General features: G+C 40.4%; 1 protein-coding gene across 1 annotated transcript in view; it reads right to left on the bottom strand.

The window, feature by feature from the left end:
* LOC134823189 (polyunsaturated fatty acid 5-lipoxygenase-like) overlaps positions 1-11,179 on the bottom strand; it is a 1,185,970-nt gene that overhangs the window by 972,553 nt on the left and 202,238 nt on the right. The gene's annotated exons all lie outside the window — the stretch shown is intronic.

Genomic DNA, 11,179 nt, shown 5'->3' with positions numbered 1-11,179 from the left:
AATCGATTATAATCGCTTTTTTAGAAATCGCTTATAACGGCTAATTCATCGCTATTTTACCGCTTTTACCGCTTTTCCTATCATCCATGGCCAGGTGAGCAGGAATTAAAAAGCGCTTATAAGCGCTTTTTCGATGCTGCCCCTAACCTGGTCGGAACGGGGTAGTGCCCGGAATTTAAAAGCGCTTATAAGCGCTTTTTCAATGCTGCCCCTAACCTGGTCGGAACGGGGGAGTGCCCGGAATTAAAAAGCGCTTATAAGCGATTTCTCAATTCCCCTTAACCTGGTCGGAACTGGAGAGTGCCTGGAATTAATAAACGCTTATAAGCGATTTCTCAATTCCCCTTAACCTGGTCGGAACTGGAAATCAGAGTGCCCGCTTATAAGTGCTTTTCTGTGCAACCTGGGGTGCACCGGCAGAGTCAGGATTTAAAAGCGCTTATAGGCGCTTATGATCGCTTTTCTGCCGCTTTTCCCATCACCCATGGCCTGGTTGGCAAGAATTATAAAGCGCTTATAAGCGCTTTTTCAATGCTGCCCCTAACCTGGTCGGAACGGGGGAGTGCCTGGAATTAATAAGCGCTTATAAGCGATTTCTGAATTCCCCTTAACCTGGTCGGAACTGGAAATCAGAGTGCCCGCTTATAAGTGCTTTTCTGTGCAACCTGGGGTGCACCGGCAGAGTCAGGATTTAAAAGCGCTTATAGGCGCTTATGATTGCTTTTCTACCGCTTTCCTATCGCCCATGGCCTGGTTGGCAGGAATTAGAAAGCGCTTATAAGCGCTTTTTCGATGCTGCCACTAACCTAGTCGGAACGGGGTAGTGCCCGGAATTAAAAAGCGCTTATAAGCACTTTTTCAATGCTGCCCCTAACCTGGTCGGAACGGGGGAGTGCCCGGAATTAAAAAGCGCTTATAAGCGATTTCTCAATTCCCCTCAACCTGGTCGGAACTGGAGATCAGAGTGCCCACTCGTATGTGCTTTTCTGAGCAACCTGGGGTGCACCGGCAGAGTCAGGATTTAAAAGCGCTTATAGGCGCTTATGATCTACCGCTTTTCCCATCACCCATGGGCTGGTTGGCAGGAATTAGAAAGCGCTTATAAGCGCTTTTTCAATGCTGCCCCTAACCTGGTCGGAACGGGGGAGTACCCGAAATTAGAAAGCGCTTACAAGGGAGAGTGCCAGGAATTGGAAAGCGCTTATAAGCTTAACGGGCGATACTCGTAAAATATTTGTTTCAAATATTACGTTGAGTCCAACTCGGCGTGCGTCCTGGTAAGTTATAAACTTACAATTATAAGCACAAATCTGAACATCCGTTCACCTGGAGTGCACGGAATTTAAATGCGCTTATAAGCGCTTTTCTCGATGCCCCTAAACCTGTCATGCACTGGCGGGAGTCAGGATTTGAAAAGCGGTTATAAGCGATTACAATCACTTTTTATTACTGGTTTTTACCGCTTTATCTATCATTTATCAACATGGATTTAAACATAGTTGTTTGACTGGCGATCTAGAAGCCAAGCAAAAAGGCTAAGTGCACGGCGCGGCAAAGTTCTCCGACAATAATTGTCAGAAATTGTAAAGCGCTTGCAAGCGTTTATTTATATGTTGTTAATGGTGGCGGTTGTCCTGTATGGTGGCCGAGGAGGGTCATTTTTAAAAATAAAATAAAAACCATACTTACGTGGCCGAGGAGGGTCATTCGGCCGAGGAGGGTCATTTTTTTTTAAAACGAAGAAATGGCCCCCCTCGGCCATGGCCGAGGAGGGCCATTTTCGTCATATTGTTTGGCCCTGCTCGGCCATGGCCGAGGAGGGCCATTTCTTCGTCATATTGTTTGGCCCTGCTCGGCGATGGCCGAGGAGGGCCATTTTCGTCATATTGTTTGGCCCTGCTCGGCCATGGCCGAGGAGGGCCATTTTTAAAAAATGACCCTCCTCGGCCGAATGACCCTCCTCGGCCACGTGAGTATATGGTTTTTATTTTATTTTTAAAAATGACCCTCCTCGGCCACCATAGTATGTATGTCCTGGTACGGTGGCGGTCGATGCCCGCTGCGTCATCAGTCATACACACTTCACATTCAGAACTTGCAAAAGAAAAGTATAGTATATGAAATTAAATTATTGCGCTGGGCCACGCTCAGTCTGTCAACGAGTATGACAGGCCTGTTTATGTTATTCCAAAGAATCTCTAGTCGGGCTGAGCGAATCACGACGTCTGAAAAAAGTGCGGTGCTCATTGAAAGTTAGTGTGTGCGTGACTGGTGACCAGCATTTATGATTTAAGTACTTGTTCATAATCAATCGCAAATCGTGGACATAAAAAACACGTGCACGCTGATTGACCATTGTTAATGGTCTGGCCCGGCGCGCGCTACTTCGTAGCACTTGCCATCGGGCAAGTAATATTTCGAGAAGAAAGCGGCGCGCGCTACTTCGAAGAAATTTAGACGAGTAACATCCGTCAAGCACGCTGAGTACCAATAGGAAAAAAAGTAATGTATACGCTAGAAAAGCCGCGCGCGTGCTGAGATAGCTTGTAAAATCTGGTTATTAGATACAGTGGGGTGACATAATATGTTTTCGTCACTTCTGATAATGACAATACAAACAGCGTTAAACTAACAATTTTCATTAAACCATAACTCCGCTTCCGGACCACCGATTTACAAAATTCAAAAATGGGTGTTTAGAGAAAATTCTGAACTTTTCTCGGATAGTAGAAATTAAGTTCATTCGTGCTTCAGAAGAGACTGGCAGGCCCATAAATATAAATAAGAGGTTTGATCACGATAATGATACTATTTATGAAGGAGCACATGTTTTAATAGCAAGCGACGAACTTTTTTCTACTTCAATATTACCATGAAGTTTAAAACGGAATATTTTTGTACTGCATCGTTCGATTTCGATAAAATTTATGAGGTAACAAGCGCTTCTACTAAATCGCTCGCCCAAATTTTAAGAAAATTCTTGTGAAAAGGCCCTATGGGTATGAAAGTAATCTGAATCGGTGTATTTTTGGACGCTGATTCCGAATCACCCCTCATGACGTAGGGTAAAAATGCTTCCCTGGAGAGTTATGGGCAAAAAACCGTTTTGGTCACGTGACATGGTAATAAAACATGAATTCGATTGTTTAGGGCTCGGGTTAGGGTTAGGGTTGTGGTTAGGGTTATGGATAGCTTCGGGGTTATGGTTAGGGTTAGGGTTGGGATTAGGGTTTATGTAAAACCGTTTTGTACGGCTGCAAAACCATAAAAACCAAAGTCACGTGAAATTTTTGGGCGAGCGAATTAGTAAAAGCCGGTAACAAGACCAAATGTTTCTCAGTTGATTAAAATAAATACTGTTAGAGTTGTTAATCTTCAGCCAGAGATAGCATAAGTTTACCATGCTAAGTTGGATATTGTGAACACTTCCCAATTCCTCAATTTTTAGTGGTGTCATTGGTCATAGATATTACATCGCCAAAAAATTTACTACAGATATGCCAAAGGGTCTGGGCCTTGTACCAGACAAATTCTCCAGACTCGTGATTACACTCACTGCTAACAATATCACGTGACGTGCACGCAAACTCGCGCGCTAAAATGCGCGCATTCAGAAGTGACGAAAACATATGTCACCCCATTGTAGTAAAACTGCAACAAATAAACCGCGCCAGCTTGCGCGTTTGAGTCGCTCCTACGAAATCGCTCGCCCAAATTTTAAGAAAATTCTTGTGAAAAGGCCTTTGGGTATGATATTGATCTGAATCGGTGTATTTTTTGGACGCTGATCCCGAATCACCCGCCATGAAGTAGGGTAAAAATACTTCCCTGGAGAGTTACATGGGCAAAAACCGTTTTACTTTTAGTCACGTGCTGCCGTTGCTCTATCCAGATAGGTAGTCCGCCATCGACAGTGAGCCGCGCGTGCCGACTGTATAGTAGTATGGTTTTTAGCGCTAATTTCGGCCAGCACAATTTTCTTCAAACAAAAAGATATTGAGTATCCTTCCCGACCTCCGATTGCAACAAAAATTGGTGAGCTTACTCATAGACTTACAAGGAAAGTGTCCGAAATAATACGACAAAAATCTACGAATTTGGTCAAATTACGCGACTTTTACCAGGTTAAGGGGCATTGAGAAAGCGCTTATAAGCGCTCTTTAATTCCGGGCACTCCCCTGTTCCGACCAGGTTAGGCTAGGGGCAGCATTGAAAAAGTGCTTATAAGCGCTTTCTAATTCCTGCCAACCAGGCCATGGGCGATAGGAAAAGCGGTAGAAAAGCGATCATAAGCGCTTATAAGCGCTTTTAAATCCTGACTCTGCCGGTGCACCCCAGGCCCAGGTTGCACAGAAAAGCACTTATAAGCGGGCACTCTGATTTCCAGTTCCGACTCGACCAGGTAAAGCCAAAGGGGAATTGAGAAATCGCTTATAAGCGCTTTTTAATTCCGGGCACTCCCCCGTTCCGACCAGGTTAGGGGCAGCATTGAAAAAGCGCTTATAAGCGCTTTTAAATTCCGGGCACTACCCCGTTCCGACCAGGTTAGGGGCAGCATCGAAAAAGCGCTTATAAGCGCTTTTTAATTCCTGCTCACCTGGCCATGGATGATAGGAAAAGCGGTAAAAGCGGTAAAATAGCGATGAATTAGCCGTTATAAGCGATTTCTAAAAAAGCGATTATAATAGATTATAAGCGGTTATAAGATGTAATATAGCGTTTTCCTGACTCAATTTTAAAAGCGCTTATAAGCGCTTTGTTTGCGCTTTACAAACAGCTAAATTGCACCCCACTTATAAGCGCTTATAATCGCTTATAAATGGTTCAAAAAAGCGCCTACGAATCGCTAATCCGGCCAACCGCTTATCCACCCGTTTTTGGCGCCAATCCTACTGGAAAACCGCTTTCAAATCGCTCAGCGACGCTAGTAAGCGCTTAAAAGCGCTTATAAGCGCTTTTAAATTCAAAAAAGCGCTTTTTTGAATTATGACATCAATTATAGTCGATTATAAGCGATTTTTTTTGAACCGTTTATAATCGTAAAAAAAGCGATTGTAAACGGGTTTTAAAAAAAAAAGCGCCGAAAAAGCGCTCAATAAGCGATTATCGGCGACGATCATAAAATATCGTTTATGGAAACTTGCCCAAATGTATACTTTAAAAAGACGTGATATTTTAGAGGCAAGAAAAAGGAAGTGAAATATTTGAGGGTGAAATTAGCCTAGCAGGAACCCGTATAACGGATAACCCTAAAATGGTGTCAAGACTCAAGAGATTAAAATAATTATTACCTATTTAATTCGCGTTTTTGACACCACTTGGGCTCTAAAATTCCTATTCCTTAATTCCTTGGCCTTTTTTTTATTTTTTCATGCTGATTTGGAGGCCATGAAAGCATTTGACCCAGTCAAAAAAGGTTCAGTTGTATATCTTTTACGTTTTTGCGGAAAGTCGCATTAAATTTGATACCGTGGCGTCAGTAAAATGGTACGGATATATACACATATATATCGTCTCGCTTTATATATAGAGATGGCAAACAAAGCCACCAACCTTCGCGCCTGACAAGGATATCATTTCAGTGAAAATAAATTCTTTAAAATTTATAAGCAATTTATCTTGACAACAGATCTCGCTGAATATAGATTACTAGATCATATAACATACTTCAGTATCAGGAGGAGGCAACTACATGCCCATTTATTCCCCAATTTTTGGGCAAACGGGCAAAATACTTACAAACTAAATAACGAAAAGTTCAAGAAAATTTATATGGCGCACACGGGACTCATACAAAATTTCTTCACTGAATCTTAAAATTTTGCAGCAATTTAAATACCAATCCCAACCAAACGTGGGCTAAAAAGTTTTTATTGAGATTTCAAGCCTATCCCTAAAATGTTGAAAAAACTAGGTAATTAAAATGGGGCATTGCTATTTGCCACCTTCGCCCACAGCTTGCGTAGAATCATAAAGCTGGAAGATTGCCAAGATGGTCTTTAAAAACCATTAACATGCTTATAATGAACACAATGCTACGCCTTTTTTTCAATAAAAGACATTAAAATTAAATCAGAGAAAGCAGAATAGGTGAAACCTGAGAACTGATGGTATTTATAGGTATTTATAGGTATTTATAGGTATTTATAGGTATTTATAGGTATTTATAGGTATTAATAGGTATTTATAGTCGTGCATTAAGATTTTAGATATAGAAAAAGAAAGAAAGATATCGCCTCTACGGCTCTGCCTCTACCCATCATCACATTAAAATAGTTATTGTCCCAGGTCGTTCTGTATAATATCAGCTGGGCCAAGGACAACAATTTCTGTCGCGAGTTTGCCACAGCTATAAATAATAAAACCCGACGACAAATGACATAACCCAAGCCACTGTTGCTTTTTAAACAACACGCCGACTAGACTACTGTTTGAGTACTGGTCAGTGCTGTGCGGCGTGTTTGTGATGGGGTTTGATTGATTGACTGGGGAGTGGCCCGTACTGCCAAAAGACAAAAGTTCCAAAAGACAAAACAAATAAATACCTTTACAAATAAATACCCGATAAGGTAGTCAATGAGTATCACATGACAGACTGTTCGCTCATTTAATTTATTAACCTTACAATGCAATCTATTGTTTTGCGCGATGAAGAAGACGTGGTAAGTTATCCAGACTATAACTTTTCGTACAGTTCAGTCAAATAGTGACTGGTTTTTAAACAGTTTATCAATATTGTTTCTTGGTGCTGGATATAGATAGAAACAAATCACGAGTGCTTGACATTATTCTCATCTTATTGAAACAGAATGACTGTGCTCGATTGCCACTGATCGAGTATATTGTCTAATATAAACCGAATGCTTCTGAAAACTAGTATTCAGAACAATTTTACAATTTTACAATTAGAGTTATTATAAATACCGACAAGGATTGATTTTCAACCTTAAAGCGCAACCATTAAATTGACATTTTGCAAGATTACATCTTCTAGTTATGTTATTTTAAATTGTCAAGAATTAAGTTTCACGCGGTAAAAGTATCTGAATGTAGGATTGAGTACAAGCTTATACACCCAGTTAATGTTATACACCCAGTTTTACTAAACCCCCAACTTCCTAATCCTGAATCATAATTTCAATTTGTGAGTGGTCGTGATATCAGCATAACTACGCGTAAAGGACTCATCACACCGATTAATGAATTACATACGTACGACTTTCACTACAGCTTATTTAATACCAATTTAAAAAAACTAAAATGTTCTGGAAGGTGACAAAAAAGCAATTTAAAATCTCGATTAAACTCATTTACCGAAAAGTAATATAATTATGTCATATTTCCACGCAAGATTAAATTCGAGATTGCGAAGTAGTTAGCTGAATTTTCATCACGTTCAGGTTGTGATCATGACTGCTGTTCAGTGTTCAGGGGTCTGACTCTCATACCCCTCCTCCCTTCAGTGATTTTATAATAATACGCTCACTTGAATATCGAAAATCAGTGCAGGACAATCTCCCTCCGTATCAACACTAACACTAATATACCTAATAACGTATAAATGCTTTTTAACAAAATATGTCCGCTCAAAGGTAATAAGAACTGAGAAGGTATATATTATGTCTTGGTCGTAATTATCCAAATTTACGACACAACCATTGTTGTCATGTATTAGAATCATTTAAAATTAAATGACATGAACTTCAATTTGTTTCAGTCATAAATTGTTTTGGGGTATGTAATTGAACCTGTACATAAATTCAATTTTGTGATTACTGTATGAAATAAAGTATCAAACAATAGCAAAATGACGAAGAAGCTTATCTAACTTCGATCTGGACCGATTAAAAACTAACCGTTATTCGACCGCACGAAATTGCAAACTTATACAACTTCGTGTAAAACAAATGACACATAGCCAACTTTAAATGTCTAATAAAATGGCTTCAACTTGGTTGACTTATAAAAAGTTAAGATGATTAATTAATTAATTAAAGCTGTATAATTTGTGATTAATTTGTTAAATAAAGTTAAACAAAGGCAAGCTCGTAGAGCCGCGCTCGCGCTTCAGGAATAACCAATGATATAACACCCAGCTAAGTTAATATAAAGATTAAAGACGAGCTCCTCGTAAACGCTAACATGAGTAGTCATAGAGAAAAGATTACATACAAAAAGTTGATAACCATTAAATCATTATATGTTTAAACTTAAAGTCTTAGAGCCTAGCTCTTTAATAGCTTAAATTTCTGCACCAATGAAAGTAAAGCGAACTTCTTAAATTTATAACAGTGTGGTGAGAAAATAAAACAAAACGCGGTTGTGTACTTTTTGGATCGGAAAATTGTTAATGTTTATAAGCCGCATTTCGAGTGTTCGCAATAATCACATGGTCGAGTGTTCGCAATAATCACATGGTCGAGTGTTCGCAATAATCACATGGTCGAGTGTTCGCAATAATCACATGGTCGAGTGTTCGCAATAATCACATGGTCGAGTGTTCGCAATAATCACATGGTCGAGTGTTCCCAATAATCACATGGTCGAGTGTTCGCAATAATCACATGGTCGAGTGTTCGCAATAATCACATGGTCGAGTGTACGCAATAATCACATGGTCGAGTGTTCGCAATAATCACATGGTCGAGTGTTCGCAATAATCACATGGTCGAGTGTTCGCAATAATCACATGGTCGAGTGTTCGCAATAATCACATGGTCGAGTGTTCGCAATAATCACATGGTCGAGTGTTCGCAATAATCACATGGTCGAGTGTTCGCAATAATCACATGGTCGAGTGTTCGCAATAATCACATGGTATGAACGACAAAGGAGGCACGTCCGCTTTAAGGAAGGTTATGGTCGACGTTTCAATCAAAATGCTACTAACGACAGATCATATTAATATTGATATTACCTTTCTTAAAATGAGCGATCAGAAATTTCACACCATTGTGATGATTAGTAATCTAGTTATGACTTACTCAATAGACTTCATATTCTGGTTCATGATATTCAGATCAAGTCTGTTTGGTAAAGAAAACCACTGTTCTTTCGAGGTCCGCTGGCCCTGTGTCTTAATTTGGAGATAAACCCAAGATATTGCTAGTTGCTACTCAGAGCTGTAGATATTGCTAGTTACTACCCAGAGCTGTAGATATTGCTAGTTGCTACTCAGAGCTGTAGATATTGCTAGTTGCTACCCAGAGCTGTAGATATTGCTAGTTGCTACTCAGAGCTGTAGATATTGCTAGTTGCTACCCAGAGCTGTAGATATTGCTAGTTGCTACCCAGAGCTGTAGATATTGCTAGTTGTTACCCAGAGCTGTAGATATTGCTAGTTGCTACCCAGAGCTGTAGATATTGCTAGTTGCTACCCAGAGCTGTGGATATTGCTAGTTGCTACCCAGAGTTGTAGATATTGCTAGTTGCTTCCCAGAGCTGTAGATATTGCTAGTTGCTACCCAGAGCTGTAGATATTGCTAGTTGCTACTCAGAGCTGTAGATATTGCTAGTTACTACCCAGAGCTGTAGATATTGCTAGTTGCTACCCAGAGCTGTAGATATTGCTAGTTGCTACCCAGAGCTGTAGATATTGCTAGTTGCTACTCAGAGCTGTAGATATTGCTAGTTGCTACCCAGAGCTGTAGATATTGCTAGTTACTACCCAGAGCTGTAGATATTGCTAGTTGCTACCCAGAGCTGTAGATATTGCTAGTTGCTACCCAGAGCTGTAGATATTGCTAGTTGCTACCCAGAGCTGTAGATATTGCTAGTTACTACCCAGAGCTGTAGATATTGCTAGTTGCTACCCAGAGCTGTAGATATTGCTAGTTACTACCCAGAGCTGTAGATATTGCTAGTTGCTACCCAGAGCTGTAGATATTGCTAGTTGCTACCCAGAGCTGTAGATATTGCTAGTTGCTACCCAGAGCTGTAGATATTGCTAGTTGCTACCCAGAGCTGTAGATATTGCTAGTTGCTACCCAGAGCTGTAGATATTGCTAGTTGCTACCCAGAGCTGTAGATATTGCTAGTTACTACCCAGAGCTGTAGATATTGCTAGTTACTACCCAGAGCTGTAGATATTGCTAGTTGCTACCCAGAGCTGTAGATATTGCTAGTTACTACCCAGAGCTGTAGATATTACTAGTTACTACCCAGAGCTGTAGATATTGCTAGTTGCTACCCAGAGCTGTAGATATTGCTAGTTGCTACCCAGAGCTGTAGATATTGCTAGTTGCTACCCAGAGCTGTAGATATTGCTAGTTGCTACCCAGAGCTGTAGATATTGCTAGTTACTACCCAGAGCTGTAGATATTGCTAGTTGCTACCCAGAGCTGTAGATATTGCTAGTTGCTACCCAGAGCTGTAGATATTGCTAGTTGCTACTCAGAGCTGTAGATATTGCTAGTTGCTACCCAGAGCTGTAGATATTGCTAGTTGCTACCCAGAGCTGTAGATATTGCTAGTTGCTACCCAGAGCTGTAGATATTGCTAGTTGCTACCCAGAGCTGTAGGAGCCATAAGCTAAATGCAATGCATATCTAATTATTATTTGGTCAGATACATCCAACCAAATATTAATCTGACATGCATGCCATAAAATGAACTAACAGAACGACAAAGATAAGTTCGCGAAGAAAAAACATGCATACATATGTATATATATTAATAATCTTTCTCAATAGACGTTTTAAGACAACATTAGTTAAGTTAAAGTATGTATAAACAGAACAGTTTGATGTGGTCTGTGATTAAAAACACTTTGAACCTCTAAACTAATGTGAACAGCTGAGAGACTCCGGAGCTGTTTTACTGCAAACAATAGTTCTCCGGTGGAATATAAGTACATCCAACGGTTATGTTAATTACAAGTGAGTTCTCACATATTGTGCTTATCCTCCAGACAATAAACCAAATATTCGACGTTTAGTCGTGAGTCGAGTATTCACTATTCTGCCTGGTACATTCTGCACCAAAGACAAAAGTTAATCGTGGCATGTTCGCAATGTTTTTCTGGTCAGAGCATTGAACTTAGGATGTTTGGCTTTGCGGCGAGGCAATTTTGGTCTAAAAATTCGCGATTCCTTTTGTTCTCGGTCTCCACTTAAACAGACTGAATCCCTAAATTTATCTACCAGTAGGGCTAGAGTGTGCGGTAAGGATTCAGTCCGCC

This window comes from Bolinopsis microptera, chromosome 11 (assembly GCF_026151205.1).
Source record: "Bolinopsis microptera isolate Bmic1 chromosome 11, MBARI_Bmic_1.0, whole genome shotgun sequence".
NCBI lineage: Eukaryota > Metazoa > Ctenophora > Tentaculata > Lobata > Bolinopsidae > Bolinopsis > Bolinopsis microptera.
This window is presented reverse-complemented; position numbering and strand designations above follow the sequence as displayed.